The sequence below is a fragment of the Canis lupus genome, unplaced genomic scaffold (assembly GCF_011100685.1).
Source record: "Canis lupus familiaris isolate Mischka breed German Shepherd unplaced genomic scaffold, alternate assembly UU_Cfam_GSD_1.0 chrUn_S316H476, whole genome shotgun sequence".
In the NCBI taxonomy this organism is placed as follows: domain Eukaryota; kingdom Metazoa; phylum Chordata; class Mammalia; order Carnivora; family Canidae; genus Canis; species Canis lupus.
The window spans coordinates 1-26228 of record NW_023331244.1 but is presented as its reverse complement, the minus strand read 5'-3'; the positions used below and the strand labels follow the sequence as shown (position 1 = coordinate 26228).

At 38.1% G+C, this 26228-nt stretch overlaps 1 long non-coding RNA gene across 1 annotated transcript; it reads left to right on the top strand.

Annotated features, from left to right (window-relative positions):
* Positions 1 to 6657: 6657 nt before the first annotated feature.
* On the top strand, positions 6658 to 19588 carry LOC119879130. The gene is made up of 3 exons (XR_005387345.1): positions 6658 to 6901; positions 16814 to 17136; positions 19388 to 19588. It is a non-coding gene; the product is annotated as an uncharacterized LOC119879130 (long non-coding RNA).
* The last annotated feature ends 6640 nt before the right edge of the window (positions 19589 to 26228 follow it).

Below are 26228 nucleotides of genomic sequence, written 5' to 3'. Positions count from 1 at the left end.
ATTAAAACCCATGTGGGAAGAGACGGGTTTATACCTAAACGAACTGGCCAGCTGGCGGGCACAGATGAAGGGATGAAGGGCTTTCTAAGCTGAAGCCACCGATTCTAACTCCAAACAATGGAAGATCCAGAGTTTCAGTAAAATATCTCTATTGGACAGTGTGAGAGAAAGGGAGAGAGAGAGAGAAGAGAGAGAGGGAGGGAGGAAGGGAGCAGGAGAGAGTGCTCAAATTTGAGAACTGAATTGAGGTGGGGCACATGGGAGCAAAGCAGCAGAAAATAAAGCAGATTTGATACATATGATTGGGGAAAACTGCCTGCCATTAGTGACAAATGCAATGTCTAGCGAACTTGAACTTGTGAAGGGATCTTGTTAGCAAAGAAACCATGAGGTTGAACTAAACGCACCACTGACTTTTGGAATCACAGACCATTAGTCTTCCATAAGCAGTAGTCTTTAGAGGGAGTATGATACCAAGGATGGAGGGCCCCAGAATACCCGTTCACAGAAGCTGTGACCAAAGAGCACAACAGAGAAAGAAGAGTTTCTTGACATGTAGAGCCAGGGGTCATGACAAACAATGGGCAAGATAGTTCCTCCAGGAGAAAAGAGCCAGGGCCTCATAAATGCTGGTGTTAATTTTTATTGTGACAGCCCAACAAATGGGCCCTTGTTAGAAACATGAGTCTTAATTGTCGTCAAATTTTTAAAAATTTTTCCAAATTAAAGAATTTGACTTGATTCCCTTATATTTGAGAAGAAGGGTGACTTCCAAAATGACTCAAAGGCCACACGTTATTATTATTTATCATCTATACTCCAACAGATGCTATATTGTCTATTACAAAGTATATCCTTTCCCTCTTCTCTACTAATCTGAACATGTAGATAAATGCACCCAGGCACGTGCACATACATATCCATGTATAATTCTCTAAGAGTATAGCTACTTATATCAATGTTGAGAATTATAACTGGTATGTATACGGACGCACATTGCTTTCCTTTGTATAAGGACATATTTTGTCTACTACCCGTAGGCATTGCTAAGTACAAAGAGAAAATTCATTTTTATGAATAAAGAAGACTTCTGGAAACAAGATAGGTGATTACACAGGGAAGAGGTGGGGATTTCTCAGTGACGTGGAAATGCACAAACATTTATATACTTATTATATACTGGATACTCTGTTTTGTGTTAAAAAATTTTATTCACAGTAACTACATGAGAATATTATTGTCCACATTTAAATGAGGAAATATGACAAAAATGAATTTTTTCTTCACTTTGCACAACCGATAAGTAATAGACTGAGATATATTTTATAAGTAAAAGAGGTACTGGATTGACTCAATGTAGGGATGACTTAACAAAAGGACCTTCAGGAAAATCAGGTTACTCAAAAAGGACACAGAAGTTATTCAGGGATCATTTTACAAGAAAGAGTCAAAACTAGTATGGGTGGGGGGGCAGACGGGACTCCAGCTCCCTCTCTGCTGGTTTTCTGCTAGGCCCCATTTACTCATGTTCCACATTTTGCCTCTGAATAAGCCAAAGACCCCACTTCCAGGGAAAGCAAGAAAGTTAATCATTCTCTGAATTTTGCCCTAGGCCCCAAACACCTGATAACACCTAACAAGAGCCAGATCCCAAACACGTTCCAGGACTTAGCTTCAAACCAACCTGGGCTGATACTGGCATCAATGCTTTGATTATTTATGGAGTAGCACCTATTGTTCACTTCACATCTGCCCTTGATTGGAACCTACCCTGAATTCCTGGAGGAATGTGTACCCTCGAACCTTTCCTAATATAACCCCTTAGCTCTACATGACATCAAGATTCACTCTCCTTTCCAAGTCCAGACACTCTGTCTGCTATACCTGTCGTTTACACTACACGATAACCTCTCTTTTCAGTTTCTCTGGCTCATGTTTGAGTCCTCCCCTACACGCAGCCAAAGACCCGCTTGGCTAGTCCTGTGGGACCTGCTCCTGGGTTCTGACTGGGTCTGCTTGCTTCAAAACTATTATTATATAATAATATTACCAACTTTTATTTTAGCATGGAATTTAGATCAAAATACTGCATATCAGCTACAAACACATTGATTTTTGAAATAAATTTACCTTTCTAATCATCATAGAAAGTCTGATTTAGTATACAATATTTTACTTTTTGGGAAAGTTATGGATTTATACAGCTGATTGGAGTAGCCCTTAAAACCTTGTAATTAGGGATCCCTGGGTGGCACAGTGGTTTGGCGCCTGCCTTTGGCCCAGGGCGCGATCCTGGAGACCCGGGATCAAATCCCACGTCGGGCTCCCGGTGCCTGGAGCCTGCTTCTCCCTCTGCCTGTGTCTCTGCCTCTCTCTCTTTGTGACTATCATAAATAAATAAATTAAAAAAAAAACCTTGTAATTACAAATCTAAAATCTGAACATTAGACAAATTATTGAAGGAATCTTTGATCGATAATGACTGATTTTGTGAATGATTATGCAATTCATTAGTCTAAATTCTTTTAAACATTGCTTGCTAAAACATTATCTCTAGGTAAATTATTGATGTATTCCTTTAGTGAAATATTATATGCAATTTAAACACCAACTATTTTAGCAGAAATTATTTTTTTAATTGGCTCAACTGCTGATTGTAATCAACAATTAATTTTTCCAAAAAAAAAAAACAATTAATTTTTCCCTTTAAGAATCTGAAGTCTAGGGATCCCTGGGTGGCGCAGCGTTTGGCGCCTGCCTTTGGCTCAGGGCGTGATCCTGGAGACCCGGGATCGGGTCCCACGTCGGGCTCCTGGTGCATGGAGCCTGCTTCTCCCTCTGCCTGTGTCTCTGCCTCTCTCTCTCTCTCTGTGACTATCATAAATAAATAAAAATTAAAAAAAAAAAAAAGAATCTGAAGTCTGATATCCCAGACACATACATTAGGCAAAATAGAACTTTAAAAAAAAAAGACTATATGATGATTCTAAGACATGGGGAAGCAATATAATACAAAACTATAAAAGGATGAACATTTAGATGGATTATAAATGCAACCATTTCATGAATACTTTAAAATATTGTAGAAAAGAAAAAAATCAAAGCATTTTTTTTTCAAAATATTTTAATGACAAACAATATATTTCTGACAGTGTAAAGGAAAATCTAGTTGTCTATATCTGCCCTGCCATATGCATATAATAACCCTGGAAACCAGTGAGTGACAGTGACAAATGTTAATGACTCACAGGTCTATGCATTTTTGGCTGCTTCTCTACTAAACTATATGCTGTAATTTGCGGAGAGGACCTCTGCTAGATTTAGCTGTGATTAGCCACAGATTAAGTGTGGGATTAAAGTCTCCTCATTCTAGGACACAACCTGAAGGAGCTCCTCTCCTCTGGGACATGGGGTTTCAGGGAAGAGGAAGGATTCAGAGGAGTAAACAGAAACATACAGTGCCTCTTCCTGTTTCTGCTCAGAACAAGCAGAAACCACTCCAGCTCAGGGAACTCCTGTGCCCTTGTTCCAGGGCTCATTTGGAACAGTTCTACCCCAAAGTTATGTCAGGTGACAGTTTTACCAAATTTCATCCCACTATTTTACATGGGCTGAATATTGTGCATCTGCAATAACAGCCGAATGCCTGAACCATGAGTCTCTAATGCAAATACCACGCTGTTGAGGTTTTGTCCTGGCAACATTCTACATCTGGTGCCACTCTTGGCATCAGTCTGGTTCTGTCGTGATCATACACAATATTCCGCTGGCAACTTCGATGTTCATAATGCCTTGCATTTATGTCTTGCTTCAGCGTCTGAGAGTCTATTATGACTCTTGAGCACTCTACTGGGTTTATCGTTGCTGGACCTGGATGTAGGATGCAAGCTGGATGAGACACTCCTCTGTGTGTTTCCTCACTTTGGGATCCAGGATGAAGGGGCCTATCTTACATGGGATGTGTTCCCAGAGTGGTGAGTGGAAACACACATCTCTAAAAACCTCTGCTCGGTAATGGTAAATCTGTTCTATTTGCATTCCAGTGGCAAAAAAAAGAAGAAGAAAGAAGGAAAGAAAGAAAGAAGGAAAGGAAAGGAAAGGAAAGGAAAGGAAAGGAAAGGAAAGGAAAGGAAAGGAAAGGAAAGGAAAGGAAAGAAGGAAGGAAGGAAAGAAAGAAAGAAAGAAGACAGACAGAAAGAAAGAAAGAAAGAAAGAAAGAAAGAAAGAAAGGAAGGAAGAAAGAAAGAAGAAAGAAAGAGAAAAAAGAGAGAAAAAGAAAAAGAAAAAGAAAAAGAAGAAAAAGAAAAAGAAAAAGAAAAAGAAAAAGAAAAAGAAAAAGAAAAAGAAAAGGAAAAGGAAAAAAAATACCTGGTCAAGGCAAAGTTCACTGGAAAAGTAGAATTTTTTTTCTCCATATTAAACCATGGCAAGAGTGAGGAAAAGAGAAGTATCATGAATAAATAATACAAAATAGATAAATATCCCTGCATTTTTTATGTGCGTTAGATCTACTTTATTTCATAAATAAGTATTCTTGAGAAATTATTTCACGAAGCTAGATGACACCATTATCAAGCTGGCTCATGTAAGCCTCTCTATTTTGTAAAATTAATGCTATAGTAGTGTATACAAATCATCAATTTTAAATCTATAGCTTTCAATCTCTACACAATAGAACAATGCAAAGAAGACTGATGTTTCTGAAACAGAAGGCTGAGACAATTATTAAATAATTATAATTATAGTGATAAGTATTCAAAGTGTGAATGTTTCTAAACATGTTGTGCATCTGGCTAATCAATGTCTCCACCTATATGTTAAGATGTGTTGGAAGATGAAATTATTGATATTTTCTGCTCTCAAAGGCATGGCAGTAGCAGAGGATTTGAAGATTATTTGTTTGTTATGTGACTAATATTATGCATATGGTCATCGAAAAAAAAAGCTGTCCTTACCTACTTGCGAGGTGTCATGGATTTCATCACCAAGGAAGGATGTGTGCAATGATGGCAATTGCTATTTTTAAGCTTTGACAAAAATCTAGAATGTTATGAATCAGAACTATTCTGTAACGACTTTGAGATAAATCTGTGCACAAGTAGTTAGACATGCCTACAGGAGACCTTTTGCCACTAAACTTCTTTGAATGTGAAAAGTCACTAATTGTTTTGCATTGATATTTTATTAAAACATGGCATAAACTAGATTTAATTTATACATTAAAAACTAGAATCCTTGTTCATAAGACTGGTAGACACCATTTCTTAGGCACACACAATGGGAATGAATATTACAGATACCGCCTTTTAAACACAGACCAATCTCAAGAATTCTAAAATCACACAAAATGTTTTTATACCTGTAATAGGTATACCTATTACACCGAAAGCCTTAACTGTTTGCTTAGGGAGTAGTGAGCGGTCCTCCAAAACCTGTCTTTCCTTCCTTCTGGGAACATGGGAACAACATATTTCTCTCTCTTCCCTCCCAGGGAGGAGTGTCTACCTAAGCAAATTACCTATGGAGTGTGAGCAGAAGTGATGTTTTCCACTTCCATGTTGAGTCCTCAGGATTGTGGCCTTATCCTCTCCACTGACAGAGCTGCTAGGGACCAAGCTGATTCAGCTTTGAGACAATGGAAATGCTGTATGGGATGTGGTTTCATGACGTGGAGATATCCAAGCTGCCAAGTGTCCATGTAGAACAAAATTGTTTTGTGAATGTTGACAATTAATTTAGAACTATTACATAAAAGTGAAATAAACTTGCCTATTTTTTTTTTTCCAAACACTGTGATTATGAGGCTTATATAAACACCAAATAACTCATTATGGTCATCTGATTTAGCAATAAGGTGTAGCAATTTTAATGTGACCTTCTTACATGGCACATACAAAGAGAGGTGCTAAGATACAACCTTCTCATAATCTCTCTTCTTTTTCACTTTCTTTTCACATAGGTTAGCGAGTAGTATGTTTTTGGTAACAAAAAGGATGGATCTCATTTTATGTGATTTTGCTAAATCACACAAGATCAATATGCCAGGGGCAGCCCTGGTGGCGCAGCAGTTTGGCACCGCCTGCAGCCTAGGGTGTGATCCTGGAGGCCCCGGATCGAGTACCATGTCGGGCTCCCTGCATGGAGCCTGCTTCTCCCTCTGCCTCTCTCTCTCTTTCTGAATAAATAAATAAATCTTAAAAAAAAAAAAGATCAATATGCCAAACATCAAAAAGTACTATTGCTAAGTAATATAGCAATAAAAATATATCAGTTTTGATGTTTCTCATTTAATGGTAAAATTAGTTATCACAAATTTCTTTTCAACTTCATGTTTAAAGGTCGTCTTTTCAAAAAGAGATGTTTCACAGATGGAATGTATTTGAAAAATTCACTAGAAAACAAATACTCTTCAAAATGACACTTGGAAGGATTATACACAAAGCCTAAAGATTTTTATTGATAATACACACAAAAAAAGGTCACTCTTCCGTGTTTTAACTGCTTATCTTGAAATGTAGGGCACTTGGGTGGCTCAGTCTGTTGAACGTCTTCCAGTTGCGTCATAATCCCAGGGTTCTGAGATCGAGTTCCACATCAAGCTCCCTCTTTCTCAGGGCACCTGCTTCTACTTCTCCCCCTGCCTGCCCCCTGCTTGTGCTCATTCTCTCTCTCTATCCAATAAATGAATAAATTAAAAAAAGAACTGTAATTTTAGAAGTTCCAGGAAAAATAACTGTTAAACATGAAATAAGATTATCTATGCTTTACTTAAGATGAGTTCTTTTCTACAACTTAAACCTAGAAAGGTACTTAGGAGTGGCAGGGATGTAGGCACTGGCATAAAGCATAAGGATGAATACACACTCCTGGACAAAACCTGCCTGAAATCTATTAGTACTTTGTAAGTATTGACTGAGTTGTTTTGATGCATAATTTTAATGACTCCTGAATTTGTTGTTTTTTTTTCCCCTTGATTCAGACAAATAACAAAATAAAAAAGTTTAATCATTACACACTTGCTCGTTAATGACTTTTAAGTGTCCATAGTTTGGGTTCTCCAAAGTGTAGTCCTGAGAAACCCAAGTAGAGAGAGAGGAGAGTGGGACAGAGAAGAGCCCACAGTGAATGTATTCATGAGGAAGTTGCTCCTAAGAGCAAGGACGGCACCATCCTGCCTGGCCGTAGGGCCCTCTGAGCAGCACTGTGAAACTCACCCCAGGACTCTCTTACCTACTGGAAGCAGGCCAACTCTCGCACTCTCCTGTTAACTCTCATCCTGCCCCAGGGGGAGCATTGCTCACAAGGGCGATAAGCTACAGAATTGCATCTGATGGTGGAGAGCAAGCTCCCTTAGTGGTGGAGAAAGCTCTCAGGCAGAGAAGGGAGACAGACCAGGGCTTCTGATTAAGAAATGCTGCAAACTGTCTCTAGCTACCAGTGGCCTCAGATGGCCCAAGGCAGACATGCTGGCTCATCGATAGCATCTGCCCTCTCGACTTTGTAACTATTATATTGTGTCTGTTTATTCATCCAATATTCATGGAGCACCTTTCATTGGGAAAGAGTTCTAACTGCTTAGGAAATAATGATCAACAAAACAAAATCCTCATTCTTGTGGATGGTATTTTAATGGGGGAAGAGGGACCATAAAAAAAAAAAAAAGCAAATGAGTATATAATTGGGTGGTATTGATAGAATGGTTAAGATTTATTTTTTTATGTAAAAGAAGTTCCTGGGTGGTTCAGCAGTTGAGCGTCTGCCTTCAGCTCAGGGTATGACCCTGATCAAGTCCCATGTCAGGCTCCCTGCATGGAGCCTGCTTCTCCCTCTGCCAGTGTCTCTGTCTCTCTCTGTCTCTCATGAATAAATAGATAAAGCCTTAAAAAAAAAAAGTGTAAACGGACCTTATGGCCATTCACAAATATCTAATTATTTCAATAATTTTACTTAGATCATATCTACAAAGGTGATGTATATTGGTGCGTTTAATGTAACAATAAAGCCAGTACATGTGATTCATTCATTATATCTTAATCTGGTTGCATGTTTAGATTCGGTCATATTTTCTTTCATGTAACCTGGTTTTATTATATACACAGTTCCTACCATACTGTGTCAGATACTGAAAAGGCCATGGAATAAGCAAACAAAAGAAACAATTCTTGCCTTCTAATAGTTATAACAGCTCAAAATATTTTACTTAGGGATAGCCAGCACAGAAATAAAGCTTATTTTGTATTGAGGGATACTTGGTAGGACACAGTTAATTTGGGTCTGAGCTGAAGAAATTAACTAGGAGAACCGTTTTTTTCCTCCAGCAATTTTTCATCTTCTGTATCTTTCATCTCCCCCACCCCAACCCTGCTTTCGGCTTTCCCCTTCTTGTCTCCTTCCTTGCCCACCTCCCTCCCTCCCTTGGTCTTTCTGTCGCATAATTGTATTCGATTATAGTCAGGAAAACAAATAAGAAAACCTGGCTATCCCCACCCCCATGTGACGTCCTATCACTTCCAATTTCACTAGCTCTGGTTTTGTTGTCCTTCCCGTCAATATGTCCTGTCGAGGAGAAAGCCCACGATGGGCTTGGAGAGGTCAGGCCTCAGTTCATCATCCACTGGCAATTTGTTTCTCATTTATAATCCTGAAGTAACACTTGGTTGACCCACTGCTGAATATATGGCACTTGTGCCATATTGTTTCCTGGAGAGAAATTATCTTCCTCACCTCTTACCACACAACACTTTAAAATGTTTTGGAAGTCAGGCTAGCTGCTCAAATTCACTCTAACACAGATGACATGGAGAGAGAGGAACAAAGAGAAGGGCCAGGGCCAGCGACCTGCTCGCATGCACATGTGTACACAGAACAGGGAATACGGGGTCACTAAATTTGAATGTGAATTCTTGTCTGCCCAGTGCTGAATTGAGTCGAATGCACAGATGGAAGTGAAGTGAAGGACATGAAATATTCCATATGTTGGTATTAAGCACCGAATATGTATCATGTCCTGAGGTGTATAAAAGAATGCCACACATTTTTTAATTTTCTTTTTCAGGGAAAGTTGGAGTCTATTCTTACTTCCTTTGAATCTGGGTTGGCTCAAAACTGCTTTGATCAATAGAGGTCTGTGCTCACACTCTAAAACATGTAGCAACTTCCATCTTAGCCTTTTGGAGCCTGAGTTACCATAAAAGATGTCCAAATGTCCAACTACTTAGCTGGGAAGACCATCCAGGGAGGCCCTAAAATTATATGGAAGAGGGGTTCTGAGCTCAGCCTTCAGTCTTTCCTCCCCTACGTGCCAGACAGAGGAGTGAAGCCATCCTGAACCATCCAGATCCATCTAACCACCAGCCAGATACTACCACTGGGGCATTGCTAGGGCATGAAACAGGAAAACCACCCAGGAGGTGTGCCCATATTCATACCTTACAAAACAGTGAGGCATATTCAGGTGGTTGTTGTCTAAAGCAATCAGTAATCTGTTGTTTATGAATAGATAAAGATCATGCCCTGCAAACATGAGAGAACTCTACTGAGTGTGCTGTTTATATGACTACAGCATATTTTTTTCACATTATCAATGACATGTCACATCTAAATATTGTGGTTGTGACTTGGACTGGGTCCAAGTTGAGGAAAGAGAAGAGGATAGCACTGAATGGTTTCTTCCATCAAAAACCTTGATATATTCTCTTTTCTCCTTCCTTTGTTTCATGATTCTAGAAAAAGGAACAGGGCCAGGACAGGAGTACAGATACACAAACAGGACAACCTTAGTGGAATGATTCAAAAGCTAGCCAGCTTGTTGTCAACCCCCGTTAACACTGATCGAAAGGAGAGACACCTCCTCAACGGGGGTTCAAAGCTGTGATTCAGTGAGGGCATTGCTGCCTATAACCCTCCAAAAAAGTTACTGGAGAAGTCATGCTCTGTTCAGGCAGCTTGCCTTAAGTCTGAAAACATTTTTTGCGTGTTTCAGCAGCTCCCAGCCCTGTGACACAGTTTCAAGTTGTGCTTCAGTTTTCCTTTGAAGCTTTTTCTTTCCTTTTTTTTTCCTACTCCACTGCTTATAAAGGCCCTCTTTCAGCTTTTAAAAAAGATAAAGGGTTGCATGAAAGTCAGTTATTTTCAAAAGAGTAAGATGGAAAAACAATAATAGGAATGGAGAAGTTGGGTGAGACACAGTTTTGTGACCTACTTAAAACAGCTCAAAACATTTGAGATTTCATGATGTCAACTGTTCAAAATGAGTTTAATAAATGAGTTTAATAACTGTCTAAATGTAGTCTTCCAGTCCACATACATAGAGAATTCTTTTCTGTGGTTGCATTGCCCTGGGGTAGTCACATCATTATCTGTTGGCTTATGCTGGTTTACTACTGACACAGAACTATAGAGAACTTCTCCCCTGAGAAGTGTGACTAAACAGTATTGTAAAAATATCTTCTCTGCTATGACCAAATAATTTGAAAAAATATGGAAAGCTGAGTTGGCTTATTTTGTGTTCATAAAAAATCCAAAGTAAAAGTCAGAATTTAAGAAGTCACCAGACATTTCATTGCCTAGTTTTCACAAAATATTTCAAGTATCTGAGAAAATACAGAATAGTACCCAAATTTTATCTTTACAAGGAAAAGCCAAAGTCAATCTATTGCCAAAATCTTAGATGATTTTCTAGTACCAGTTGCTTTAATGAAATATACAGCAAAAATAAAGAAATTCTACAGTTTGAAATAATGACTTCCAACAAGGGCTGCTGAGTTCCCTATTTCTCATGAAATACTCATGAAAACACAGAAAAAAGATGCAATGTTATAAAACTACTAAAAACTGGGGGTGCCTGGGTGGCTCAGTCCATTAAAGATTGACTCTTGATTTCACTCAGGTCATGATCTCAGGGTGGTAGGATCTAGCTGTGTAGGTCTCCACACCGGCAGGGAGCCTGCTTACGATTCTCTCCCTGTCCCTCTCCCCTGCATGTGCATGCACATGCTCACTCTCTCTCTTCCCTTCTTAAAAACAATTGAAACAAAAACAAATACAAACTACTAAAACCTGAACCTCTGGTCAAGAGTTTCCCAGGTCCCAAAGAAATTGTCACCAACCATAGCAGAGACAGGACCTTAACACAAAAAAATGAAAGGTGTTGAGAATATGATGGCAGATTTCCATCCAATCCCAGAGAAAACAAGTCTTCCCAGACCAGAAAGGAGAAATATATGTTCCATTTTCTTGCCAAAACTTACATCCATACACCTTACAGGAGTAGCCTCTGTTTTTTTAAATTTTGTTTTGTTTTGTTTTTCCAAGAATGTGAACCACATTGGATGCTCTAGTTCTCATTCATTTCCATTTCCATTTCAGGGCTGCACTGGACATCCAGTGACCTGTTAGACCTTAAGATGTGAGGTTCATCACAGGGAGGACAGAGATAGAAAAAGCTGGAGTGTTGGTGTGTAATGGGTTACAGATGCTCATGCACTGTTTCTGAAAAGGAAGGAACTGTTTCAAATATTCCAGTAATAAATTCCTGTCATTAAAAAAAAGGAAAGCCCTTTCATTTCTTTTTCCCCCCCCTTTCATTTCAGTAGAATACTAGTTGGGGACACATTTTACAATCCAGATTCATTTCTGACTTGAAGAATTAGAAGAGCAGAAATAATTTACCTATTCTGTTTATGTCAAAACGTGAGCCAAGTCGGAGCTCTCCCCATTTAATGACTGGGAAACAAAGAACATCTGAACTTCTTAATAAAGCCAATGAGAAAAAGTCAACATAACAAGTAAAATAGCAGTGAAGAAAAATATGAAAAATATAATTGAGTTCTCCTAAAAATTTAAGAAAATATTGACCATATAAAATAGATAAAAGATGAGATAACAATTAACTCAAGTGAAAAATGTAAGTGACAGTAACAAAGCATGCAGAGGTGGGGAGGAGGGGAGGGACACTCTCACTGGGATATGAAAATATTATAAGACAATTTAACATTTGTAAAACTTGACCTATTTTTTAATGAAAACAATATAAAATTTAATTAGTCATACTAATGAGAACTGTAGGAATGTCCCTTATAATCCAAAGAATAAAGACAAATATTTAAAATAGAAGAACATTAAATATAGGCTATTGATAATGCAACAATAAATAACAGGTATAAAGAACAGGGAATGAAATGCGACTAAAGGGTAACATGTATCCTTGAAAATAAAAGAAAAACTGATCTAAATAATATAAATGAATGTAAGAGTAAGAGAAATTACAAAAATAATTCTTGAGAGAGCACATAGTAATAAGTGTTCAATTACAACAGTCTGGCTAAAAACTTTTATTTTTATAAATAGAATCAAACAGAAAGTAGAATCAGTTGTATACATGTTAAAGTATTTATAATAAAAATGCCAATGGTGATTTAAATTTGAAAAAATGAGGAATGATAAATGAGTAAGGCTATCTGAGAACATATTTAAAAACTATATATGAGGGATCCCTGGGTGGCGCAGCGGTTTGGCGCCTGCCTTTGGCCTAGGGCGTGATCCTGGAGACCCAGGATCGATTCCCACGTCGGGCTCCCGGTGCATGGAGCCTGCTTCTCTCTGCCTGTGTCTCTGCCTCTCTTTCTCTCTCTGTGACTATCATAAATAAATAAAAATTAAAAAAAATTTTTTAAAAACTATATATGAAAACCCAATATGAGTATATTTTATACCAAATTATTGATATGCATTCTAACAATATAGTACATAAGACCTGATGTGCAAGAATGAAATAATATATGGAGTAGTTTAATGAAAGTCAGAATTTATCACTTAATTCCTGCTAGGTACTATCCTAGTGTTTAACACAAGTGAACTTGTTTAATATGCATGATAATTCTTTTTTTTTTTTTTTTTTGCATGATAATTCTTTCACTTATGTGCTTGTGTTCATTGTCCATTATTGCTGTGGAGGAGCAAGAATTCCTGTCCCCTCAAAGATCCTAGAATTGGATTAAGAATCCAATTGAAATGAGAGATTAACAGGAGACAATTACATTTAGTATAGATATGGAAATTCCAAAGACAGATAAAATGAGGGATATACATCACTCTGAATTAAGGAGAAGGGGTAGGGGCCTGAGAGTTCAGAGGAAAGGAATGCATTTCACAGGGTGATACGGAGAACAGATGTTTGGTAATGAGATGTTTGCCCTACTATACAAATGGGTCTCAGATAAAAATTATCTCTGTTAATAGCCCTTATTTTGGGAAAGACCCTCAATTTAGATTCTTCTGTGTGGTTAAGGGAGGGACAAAACTTTCTCTTAAACCCAAAGGCTCTCACGTGCCTTCAGCTCAAAACAATCCACATGACAAAGAGGCACATTCCAGGGGGAGGTGGAGTGGGGTGTTTCCTGAACCCCCTCACTGCCATGACAAATCACCTCAAATTTAGGGCCTTAAAACAACAAACCTACTATTCATAGTTTCTGTAGGTTAGTTGTTCAATGAGATTTTTGCCAGTCTAAAATCAAGGTGTCTCAGGGCTGTATTCCTTAATGGTGGCTTCAGGGAAGAATCACCCTCTAAACTCATTTAGATGTTGGCTGAATTAACTTCCTGTGGTTGTAGGACTGAGGTCCCCATTTCCCTGCTGGCTCTCTGCCAAGTACCATTTTCAGCTTTTAGTGGCTGCACACATTCCTTGACATGTGTTCAGTCAGCAACTGTGGGATAAGTCCTTCTCACACACGGAATCTCTCTCCTGCTTCTACTTTACACAAGCATCTCTGGCTGCCTCCTTCCTTCTTTCTTCCTCTTCTGCATCTAAGGGCTCATGCAACTACTTTTGAGCTCACCTGTGTAATTCAAGATAACCTCTCTATCTTAATGTCAGCTGATAAGTAACCTTAATTCTATCTGCAAAGTCCCAAGACAGTGATACCTAGGTTAGCATTTGATGGAATAACCAGAAGGTGAGACTCTTGGGGGGAACATCATCACAATTTTTCCTACCATTGCACTATTTTTATCTCAACTTTACAGATGAGTAAACTAGGTGCTAAGAGGTTAAATATCCACTAAGGATATAGGATCAAAGGCAAAAAAGCTGGATCTTGAACCTGAGTACTCCATCTCCAGAGTCTATGGTAACCATCATTATAGATAGAGAATTATGCCAAAGAGCAAATCCTAGCATAACACTATGTTATTGGTAATTCTAATACATCACAAATGAGGACAATTACTAGAACCCTGTGACACAGAATTCACTAACATTAATTCCGAGGCACTAAATATTTAAATATAAAAGATAACATTTCAAAAGTACTAGAAAAAAAGTGTCAGTGAATTTCTGTCATTATGAGATGAAAATGAATAACTAAAAGAAAAAAACATACAGAATGAAAACATTACCTTTGACTATATTTATAAATCGGTACTTTATTTCCAAACCTATAATAAAGGGGAAACAATTCCTTTATAAAATTCATTCCCTAGGTAAAAGTTCTTAAAAATCAATTTACAAAATTAATTGTATTCGGAAATGCCTACGTAAACAATTAGAAGACATTAGAGATGAAAAAGGAGCTTCCTGTTGCCTCTAAATTTTGGCTTAGATGAGACAGAGGACAACAATGTGCAAAGACAGCCTTCACCTTCCCCTTGGCTCAACTAAACTTCAGACAGCCTCCCTCACTGGAGGCCCTGACCTTTCTTTCCTCAGAACATTCACTTTAGAAAAATGTGTATTTATAAATTCTTTCTCTGTCCTGTTAACATGTAAATCTTTTTAAAAGCCTCTTGCCAGCGTCACAACCTAAAATGCCTGTCTGGAGGATTGAGAGCCATCCTTCGAAATGTGCTCCTCGAGGAAGACAGAGTACCTATCAGGAACCAAACTCTGACTTCTAACTCTGAGAAACAAACTAGGGGTGGTGGAAGGGGAGGTGGGAGGGGGGTGGGGGTGACTGGGTGACAGGCACTGAGGTGGGCACTTGATGGGATGAGCACTGGGTGTTATTCTATAAGTTGGCAAATTGAACACCAATAAAAAAATAAATTTATAAATAAATAAATAAATAAATAAATAAATAAATAAATAAATAAATAAAATGAAAGTGACATAACAACAACAACAAAAAGGAACCAAACTCTGGTGGGAGCCTTGCTCCATGTTGTAAAACTACTTCCTGCTGTAACGATAAGAAAAAGTTATTTTTTCCAGTGGGTAAAGCCAATTAGCAAACACAGGTGGCCTAAGACTCCTCCCCACTCCAGCTTTTAAAAACTCTCTGAGCTCAGACTGAGCTCTGGCCTCTCTGGCCTACTGCGAGATTCTGCAATAAATCCTCCTTGTCTGTTCAGCTTTGTGCAGGGCAGTCTTTGCTTTGACACCACACTTACATTGGACAAGGGAGGGGAACCCAGAAATTGTAGAGAGGTTGGGAAATGAATGAGAAGAGACAGGGAAAGAATCTTCTCTGTCAGGTCTCCTAGGCCTAAGTCAGCCCTGAACTAGGGAGAAGGAAAATCTATGAACTTGAAGGGAGATTTAAATTTTAAATTGGATTCTACACTGGAGCCATCATTTTAATACCTCAAAGTGGGTTATAATTACTGAGATAAAATTTGTTTCTGTAACTCAAATATTCTGAGAGCGATGGCTTCTATCTTAGTGGTCCTTCACAGCAGGGGAGGAAGATTAAACGATTTATTTAAAGGCACTTGTTAGATAAAAATATAGATATTTCTTGATGTGCACTTCCAACTTCAGGACATTTAACCAGATATTTAAATTGCTTTTTAAAACATATACCACTTATGGCATTAGTACAGGAAACTATAACAACTCTTAACAAAATAAGTATAGGACTTTATTGGGGAAAAAAACAAAATAAATAAAAATGTATACTAAAATTCATTATTAGAAGACAGTGTCTTAGTATGTTAATTATTCCCAAATACATCTGTTATTTCTATTTATTGATTTAAAGATTTATTTTAGAGAGGCGTGTGGTAGATAAGAGCTGAGGGAGAAGAAAAGAGAGAATCTCAAGCAGGACTCCATGCTGAGCTTGGAGCCTAACATGGGGCTCAATCTCATGACCCTGAGATCATGACCTGAACTGAAATCAAAAGTTACACAGGTGCCCCAAATCTTTTATTTTTAAAATTCAAATTAGATTGTTAATGCTTTTCCTACTTTTTATAATTTTTACTCCAAAATAATGCAATGCAATCCACAGAGTAATGGATTATATATAAAAAGTAAAACCTATAGAATAAAATATAGGAACTTATTTTAAATACTTCAAATAAGGGAAGACTTCCTTCCTTTCTTCTTTTCTTTCTTTCTTTTCTTTTCTTTCTTTCTTTCTTTCTTTCTTTCTTTCTTTCTTTCTTTCTTTCTTTCTTTCTTTCGTAAGCTCTATGCCCAGGGTGGGCCTTGAACCCACAACCCTGAGATCAATAGTCAAGAGTCACATGCTCTACCTACTAAGCCACCCAGGTACCTGAAGGGAAGACTTTTTAATGAAAGATATAAAAACTACAAAGCCTAGAGGGAAAGACTGGTGAATCTATCTTTTTGACTCTATCAAAAACCAGAACATTTAATTAAGAAGAAATATGAATAAGGTAGAAACAAGGATCAGGAAAATGGCAGTGAACAAGACAGATCTAATCTGTGTGTCATGGAATTCCAACATTGACAGACACTGGATTTAAGTCCATCTTACTTAACTCCAAGCTCATACTTTTTCACTATGCTAAAGTAAACATTTTTTGGTTAAATCTAATTTGTGTTTTATTATTTTTTTCTTTATAGGTCTCTATTGGCTCTTTAATAAAGTAATTGATCAAAATCTCCTCCCTGCAAAAGAAACTCAAACTTCATATACTTTGTAAAGAATTCAATTAAAATCTAAATTATCTGGATGAACTATTTCCCTTCTATACATCAGCTTGTGGATGGCCACCTGTTTATACTGTACTTAGAAAGCTGCCAAACAAATATATCCTTTCCAGTTGGTGATAGGAAACAATTTCCAGGCCATCACCTTCCACATTATGATTCATCTTGGCATTAATTTTATTGAAATAATAATGTACTTGGCTCTAGAATATCATTTGCCATCCAAGGATCTCCAAGTATGTAATAAACATTAATTAAGTAGCACAATAGCTCTGTAAGAGAAAACATCATTATCACAATCCTGGAATTGAATAGATTGTCTGTCAAACAAGGAAAATAATGACGGGGAACCCATTTTGAGCTAATCAGAAGGGAGCAGGTTGCCAACTTGAATCCTTTCAGTTCATTGCCATACTCAAGGAAATAGAAGAAGGGACAGGGATGAGTGGGGTTGAGCTCAGAAGAGAAGGAACCCCCAACCTGACACTGGGGTAAAACATCTCAGTTTGTCACTTAGTTTAATATATGAATTCCCTGTCATAATTCATTTAAAAAGATATTGGGTTGACAGTGTAAGAAACCTAAAAGCATTATGTGTAAGATCACCAAAAAGTCCCTAATTCAAACCTAGTCCTTAAAAGAAAGATGTTTGGAACTGAGGTAACTAGTTAAACACCAGGCACATACAAATCGATTAGTAAAACACCACCACCACCACTATTGTGGCTGCTGAAAATGACTCAAAACTCCCATTCTGAAATTAATTATGAGATATTTGTTTATTAAATGTAACAACATATCTTTAAATCTAATATAAAGTGCAAAGTTAACATTGTCATCAAGGGAAGTGACTTATCTGTAAATGAAGAACATGAAATGGAGGGGGTTCTTTTAATAAACAATTTTCTGTGTAACATGAGGCTTTTAATTGCTGGGTAAAGAAGTCACTATGGCATTTTCCATCAGGCGTGGTCACATTTGATTCTTCTGTTTCCCAAGGCCCAAGACAGTCGTTATCCCAAAAGAAAGAGTCAAATGAGAACTTCACTAATATGTTATCCGCACCCAACACATTTGTTTATAAGGAAGATGCCTCATTCTCTTTACCATGCAGCTTTGTATGGTCAACTTTATCTACTGTTAGTAATTGCTGGATTTGGGGTGCTTCTGCTCTAAAAAAATTTCACATGTTTTGCTGATTTGTAATTGGCAGGCCTCCCAAAGGTAGAGCTGTGAACATCTGTGTTAATGGGCTAATGTGTCACTTGGGTAACACACTACATTTGCATTCCCCGTAGCCCTTGTAATCTGCACAGGTGTTTCAAGTTTGTAGGAAAGATGAACTTAGAGTTACTTCTGTCCTTTTATGCACAAGGAGTTGGAAAACATTGAATGGAGATGAGATTGGTCATTAAGCTATGGAATATGCAGAGGACATTCTAATGCATTTCTGCATTTGGACTGTATCATCCAGAAAGAGTTCCTCAGTTATTCTGATTGCCTTTTCAAAAAAGACTTGACAGTGCATGCTCTTCCTATATTAGGGGTTTTCAGGAACAGGCACGTTTGCTTAGTTATAATGTAAAGTTAAGGTCACGCTAATAAATATACACTAAATGAGTAGTTTATTGGGCATTCTAAACTGCTTACTATGAGTTAATCTCCTGAAAAGAGAAGTGTTAATGCTTTAAGTATTGCACTTAAAAACAGAAAGGTAAATTGATTTTTTCTTAAAAGTTAAATTACTTAAAACATATCACAACACTGCTTTTTGACATCTTTTACCTGAAATGTTATCTTGGCTCCATTTATTCTTATTTCAAACTCTTTAATTTAGGTAAAACATTTCACAGATAGGCCTATTTCTTTAAGAGACTGTTACTTAGGAATCAGAAGTTTTGTGGAAAGAATACAACTAATAAAGAGGAACTAATATTTTCTTGTTCAAACATATTAATCATAATACTTAATGCCTATGGAACAAGCTTTTATGAGACATGTGGCCAATGCTTTTTAAGTATTTGCTCATTTCATCCTTATAGAATCCTGTGAAACAGGCATTATACTAGAGTTAACATCATTACATGTACATATTTGAAGAATAGGCACAAAGTAAAAATGTAATTTACCTGGAATTACACCAGTGACAGACCCATATTTTTAGCACAATACTGGACTGTGTCTAGCTAAGTGGGATCCATGAGGGATTCCAGTCACCTGTAGGATAGATGAGGGAACATGGGCAGTTCTTGTTTTCTGAAAAACGTACAGATTCAAAGCCATGAAATAGGACTTTGGTTTTCAATATTAGATACAAGAATCTCAGGTCTAGATTTTCAGATACAAGTGATAGTGTCTGTATCCGAAAAATGCCTGATAGATGTTGAAAAAAATATATATATAACATGTTGATATTTTTTTCTTGGTGATTATGTTTTCCAATGTTATTTATGCACCATCAAGCCAAGTATCTGTCTCTGTTCCTAGGTTCTGGGGAAGAACGTTTTCCAGATTGAGAGTATGAAATCTCTCCTGTCTCTCATAGATGATCACATATTGTTTCGATAAGCAGACCTGAATGAATTGATCTCTGGGATGGCTGTGCACTAGAATCACTGTAACTGGTAATGTTGACTACAAATCATAGAACGACATTCTGTACACTGTGAATTAAAGAGTTCTAGGCTGTGATGCTAAGTTTAAAAGTCTATTGCAACTGACTTTGATTATAGTTATAGTTATAGTTATAGTTATAGTTATAGTTATAATAATATAGTTATTATTAATATTGTAAACTAAGGCAATACTATGGCAATCAGGGTCACTCATGCAACCTGCCTGTGTGTCCACATATTGAACAGATCTAATCTTCAGGGACTGGCACCCAAGGCTCATCCTGGTGGCAAAAAAGCCTATTGACAGCTGTACGTATCCTGTCACGCACACCATTTTCTGGTTAGCACCAAAGGTTGCTTTTTTTGTTTGCTGCCTAATTTTTTTCCCTTGTTTTTTCCCTGTCTTTCATTTGAAAGAAAAACAAAATGTTTTGCAAATAGTAGTACAGGTTTTCCATTCAAGTAGAGCAGAACAGTATTTATTAGGAAAAAACTAAATTGCACAAAGCGAAATGTTGCTTGGCCAGATACTTTTCTTAATTTAACCAACATACTATTATGAAATATCATTAGCATATTTCAACATTGCTCCATGTGAGAGTTAAGAATACAATTATGATCAAATATCTTGGTCCTAAATTTTATTTTATTTTTATTTATTTATGTTTTTGGAGAGAGGGAGAGGGAGAGAGAGAAAGAGTGTGAGCAGAGGAGTGGAGCAGAGAGAGAATCTTAACCAGGCTCCACGCTCAGCCTGGATGACGGGCTCAATCCCATAACCCTGAGATCATGACCTGAGTTGGAATCAAGAGTTGGACACTTAACTGACTGAGCCACCCAAGCACCCCTCTTGCTCCTCAATTTTTCTACTGTTCATGTATCCTGCTGGGGGTAGCTCTTTAAAGAAATACAATCATGATGTTTAAGCTTTGCCATGTACAAACACTATTCAAGACTATAATCTAAGGAAATAATATTGGATCAACTAACACACCGGTGAAGTTCTTATTTCTTTTCCTATTTTATTTCAAAAATCATGTTTTGTTGATGCTTCCCAAATAAACTGGCATTATATAACAAATTTCCCTAAAATTAAGAAGAAAATGAAAAAAAAAAGAGGGACGCCTGGGTGGCTCAGTGGTTGAGCATCTGCCTTTGGCTCAGGTCATGACCCCGGGGTCCAGGATTGAGTCCCGCATTGGGCTCCCCGCAGGGAGCCTGCTTCTTCCTCTGCCTGGGTCTCTGCCTCTCTCTGTGTCACTCATGAATAAATAGATAAATATTCTTTTAAAAAATGAAAAAAAAGGGTACCTAGGTGGCTCTGGCAGTGAAGCATCTGCCTTCAGCTCAGGTTGTGATCCTGGGGACCTGGGATAGAGCCCCACATCGGGATCCCTCTGTCTGCCGCTCTCCCTGCTTGTGTGCTCATTCTCTATCAAATAAATAATAATAAATAAAATCTTAAAAAAAAAACCAAAAAGATAAAAAAGAGGAGGAGGAAGTGAAGAAGGAACATTACATGATGTATATCCTGTAGGAGGTATTACCTTCAACACACTTTATTACCAAGGTACAGAGAAGCTACATAACTCCCCCCAAATCACATGAGTGGTGGAACTAGGATCTGAATCCCCATGATCTGGCTCTAGAACCTATGTTCTTAACTTCTTTTTTTTTTTTTTATGTTCTTAACTTCTACATCATACCACTCTTACTATAACTTTGGAAATGCTGCTTTCCTAATCTTTCACCTCTGTAGGTCTGTGAACTGTTTTTGAACATGAGAACCTACTGCTCTAGAAACAGAATATTTGTTTTAAATTATTCTTTTAAATTATAATTTAGATCATCTTTAATTGCATAGTCCATTCACATACTTGTAGTCTTTCATAATGGAAGCTTATACTAGTAAGGTAATCCCTGATTATCGCACAGCCGTGACTGTGTATATATGAGTTACCTGTAAGTATATCAATACACACACCTGTATTGTGCTCTGTCCCCAGAGCCCATTCCTTGTTCTCGGGGAATTTACAATTTACTAGGGGAAGTTAAGCACTTAGCAGATCAATGTCAGCGCAGTATCTAAGAGGTCAAGTACAGGTTGTGGAGGGGGCAGTCTCTACTTGGGAGAGCTAATTCAGTGTAGGATGCTCAGGGAATCAAGAGCATCCAGACCTGGAGAGCACGATCATCAGCTGGAAAGGTGGAGGGGATGGAAGGGGTAGAGAAAGGAGGAGAATGCAACAAACCTGCAGTACCATACTCTACAGGATCACAGAACAGAACAATGGGGAAGGAAGATTCTTTAAAGTTTCCGAGGATTCTCCAATGACAACCCTCCAACCCCAGATGGTTAAGTCCTTGAGGGACTCTAATCGTTGCCAGAAATGTCTGTGCTTCCTTTGCTCTCCCCAGCAGGGTGAGAACAGCTCTAGCCTCTGCAGCAGGCCTTGAAGGAGGCCCAGTGTAAGAGGACAGGATTCTCTTGTCTGCTCCACTGTGCGGTGGGCTCCCAGCTCCCCAAGAGGATTCCATTGTCCCTGCTATTTGGCCTGTGAGAGCAGCACCCTCTTTCCTAAGAGGAGAAAGCTGTGGGAGCTGTGCCCACTCCTACAGCACCAGTCACTGAGTAGTGTTCTCCTCCTCCCGCTGCCACAACTCCCACTCCCTGGCGCCTTCTGCCCGGTGTCTTCCCCTGGAGGATGGAACACAGCTGACTCTTCAAGAGAAAAATCAAACCAGTCACCTGGGGTCAGAACGATGAGCTGCCAATATCTTTTTTCTTCCAGTACAGACCGCTTTTCTTCTCTCTCTCTCTCTCTCTCTCTCTGTGTGTGTGTGTGTGTCTGTGACTTCGTGTGTGAGAGACCTAAAAGGCTGCCTTTGCTTAAGTCACGTTGGTAGAGCATTGTAAAAAGAAGGAATCCATGTTTATGAGGAAACCCACCTCTTAAAATATTTAGGGCCCTTGAACATACAGGAAACAAACCTGATTTCAGAATTAGTAATGCGCATTGGCTTGCGTGGTAAAAGCGACAAGCAATCTACTAAAATCTTGCTTCTTGTTTTTCACCTGGGCACACAGCAAAAGCCATCATCCCAACCTTTATTGCACTTGTACATGGCTATAAACTCGGTTGTAATTAAAGTAATGTGAAGGGAGTGATATGTGCTCCCTCAAGGACAGACCCTGAAATTTTTGTATGTGCATTTCTCCCACGCTCCTCCCCTCTGTTGTCTACAATTAGAGAAGCCACATATTGAAGATGGAAGGGTTCTTATTGGTCTGGGATTCCAAATGAACCCTTGGAGCAAGACTCCCCCACTCCCTCCTCCCTGCTACCCCAGCCCAACTGCCACACACATACGCACACGCTTTTTTTTTTTTTTTCTGTCCTGGAATCCCAGCCCTAGACTATTAGATAAGAGAGAAATATGTACGGGCACCTGGGTGGCTCAGTGGTTGAGCATCTGCCTTCGGCTCTGGGTGTGACCCCGGGGTCCTGGGATCTAGTCCTGCATGAGGTTCCCGCAGGGAGCCTGGCTCTTCCTCTACCTGTGTCTCTGCCTCTCTCTCTGTGTCTCTCATGAATAAATAAATAATATCTTTTAAAAAGAGAGAGAGAGAAATATATTGTTCTTCCCTTGAGTCTTTAACATTTTGTATGTTAGCTTCTATAGCTCAGCCTACCCTAACCGACACAGAACCTCTAAGTTCTCATTCTACATTTGTGAAACATTTTATACTACAGATAAATAAAACTTTCTGGCCTAGTGATATGATTCACTTACCTCTTGATCAATTAAATTCCTTTGATGAGGTAAAAAAATAATTCATTGTATATTTACTTTTCTTTTATGGCTTATATGTTAAACTCACACAAGTAAAACCGGAAAAATAACATTTTTCACCCAAGAAAAAATGTTTCACACACAAGTAAACTGGAAAAATAACATTTTTCACCCAAGAAAAATGTTTCACTTTAATGGAGAGTTCTTTTATAGGACCACACAATTTGGCTGAAGTGCCCTACTATACTTAATCATGTATTTCAATATATGAAATCAAGTTCTTGTAATATTTCTCTATAGCTCTTAGGATAAGGATTCAAAATGATAAAATTTTAATTTGGACCTCAAACTTTCTCTCTTATATTTCAGCACATCTTGTGTAAGTATGCTGGACGTTAGTGTGTTCTTCTGAAACCAGCTGTCAAAGTTTTCTTTACATAAAATTTTAAACATTTTAAAAATGTAAAACCTATTAACAAGCCATAGTGCTGGATATTATTAAATATCTTTCACCTAATTGGAAAATTATTAATACTGGTGATGATTCTAAAGTTACTAAAATTTTGCAAGAAGCTCTGATTTATCAGGCTGTATATATTATGCCGTGAACATTCAAGGTCAAGGTTCCTGGCAGCTGTTGGTCTAGACCTATGCCTATGAAGGAGTCCTATGAACTTCCACTAATATGCCAAGGCAAATTTTTTCCCACTGTATTATCTTACTTTTTGTACAGATTAGCAAAAAAACAAAACAAAACAAAAACAAAACCAACAAACAAACTCAGGAAATTCTTTCTTTGGTTAGTCATGATCAAAATACTAAGATGCCACAAGGATCCTTAATAGAGAGGACTTTTATAAAGACTCAGTTTCCTGCAAGAATAGAATTGTGCATCATTTAGCTTGAAATAAAACTTAAAAATTGGAAATTGGGCTTCATATGAAGTAAATTCCTTTTTTCTCCTCCTAAGTCAGGGGTTTCTTCTTTGTTTAGTGGAACTTGTTACAACTTAGCTAAGTCAATTTTAACGCCATCTAAACAAGTCACTGCTTTTTTTGTATCCTGAACTGAAATTAGAAGCAAAGTATTTTGTTGCCTATACATTCTTTTGAAAGACAGGAAACTAATTTTTTAAAATTTATTTAAAAATGTAGCCATAGGAATCTCAGAAAAGTAGAGAAGGCAGTAAGTACAGATTCTCATAATATGTTCATGAAGTCAAGCACTCATCGTCAATCTTTGGCAAGGACTATCTCATTTCGAAACTGCCCCCCTCCCCGAATTCCAATAATATATATCCATACAAACATTCATGTGTAAACACATAAATAATCAAAATTGCTCAGATACCAAGGGTAAACTGATATTAACAAATAGTTTAAATCAAATAATGGTGATTTCTAACATTTGCCTCTTTTTGTGTTAATTAAAAAGAATAAAGAAAAATATAGTATATTGATTACTAACTTCAGGAAGAAAATACAATGTGAGGAGATACTACTATATACTATGGGTTAACCACAGTCATTGAAAAACTGTATGAGTGAGTTGTGATTCCAGGAAGCAGAATAGAGATCCGTTTACAGCTGACAGACTGGACAAATGCATTTATTACTTCTTTTCCACCAATTTTAAATTGAATTCCTTTTGAATTAGCAGGTAAGATATTCTTTTTAAATATACAATGGCGGGATCCCTGGGTGGCGCAGCGGTTGGCGCCTGCCTTTGGCCCAGGGCGCGATCCTGGAGACCCGGGATCGAATCCCATGTCGGGCTCCCGGTGCATGGAGCTGCTTCTTCTCCTCTCTGCCTGTGTCTCTGCCTCTCTCTCTCTCTTTCTCTCTCTCTCTGTGACTATCATAAATAAATAAAAATTAAAAAAATAAAAATATACAATGGCGACATAACAGGAAAGAGTAAAGGTAACAAAAACTGGAAGAATAAAACAGATGAGATCATGTTTGGAGAGAAAGAAAAAAAAAAAAAAAACCATCACCATCAGAAACAGGTACAAAATGGGACAGTTGTGTAGGTAAGAAGAGGCTTACTCTTCAGGCTACTGAGAAACTGCAAGTTCATTTTACATCAGCTGAAAGTGAGCTGTGACAAGATTTTATGAGTACCTAACTGAAGACCACTTAAGAACAGATGATTCACTCATTGCTATAGGAGCAACTGGATTGTCATGTTTACCTACCGATAAACTCGTAAACTCAAAAAGGTAGGAACTTCTTTTATTGTTATTGGGGTCAGAGATAGAAACAGAGCAGCAAACATTAATATAATCTAGATTTTCACAATAAATATGGAGGTAATGGTGAGGAGGAAAGTCAGCTCTGCTGCTCAACACAAATAGCATACTCCAAGTACACCTGTTTCCAATTTAGTCATTATAGGAGTCTCCATCTGGCTCCCTATGTCTGCAACATGAAGGAAAACTAGCCTGTAGGACAAGGTCATACTTTCAAGATAATTTGGCAGTATTATTAAAAGTAAATATGAGGGACACCTGGGTGGTTCAGCAGTTGGGCGATTGCCTTTGGTTCAGGGCATGATCCCGGGGTTCCGGGATCAAGTCCCACATCAGCTTTCTACATGGTGCCTGCTTCTCCCCTCTGCCTGTATCTCTGCCTCTCTCTCTCTCTTCTCTCTCTCTGAATAAATAAAACTTGGGAAAAAAGTAATATGGGGGTGCCTGGGTGGCATAGTCAGTGAAGTGCTCGACTCTTGGTTTCAGCTCAGGTCATGATCTTTTTGTCATGGATGAAGCCCTGCTTGGGGCTCTGCATTTAGTGCAGGTCTGCTTGGGACTCCCTCTCCTTTAAAATAATAAATAAACCTGTAAAAAATAATATGTACAGGTGCCTTGAATAAACATTTGCACTTCTGGTGTCCACCCTAAGAAATACTTGTACATA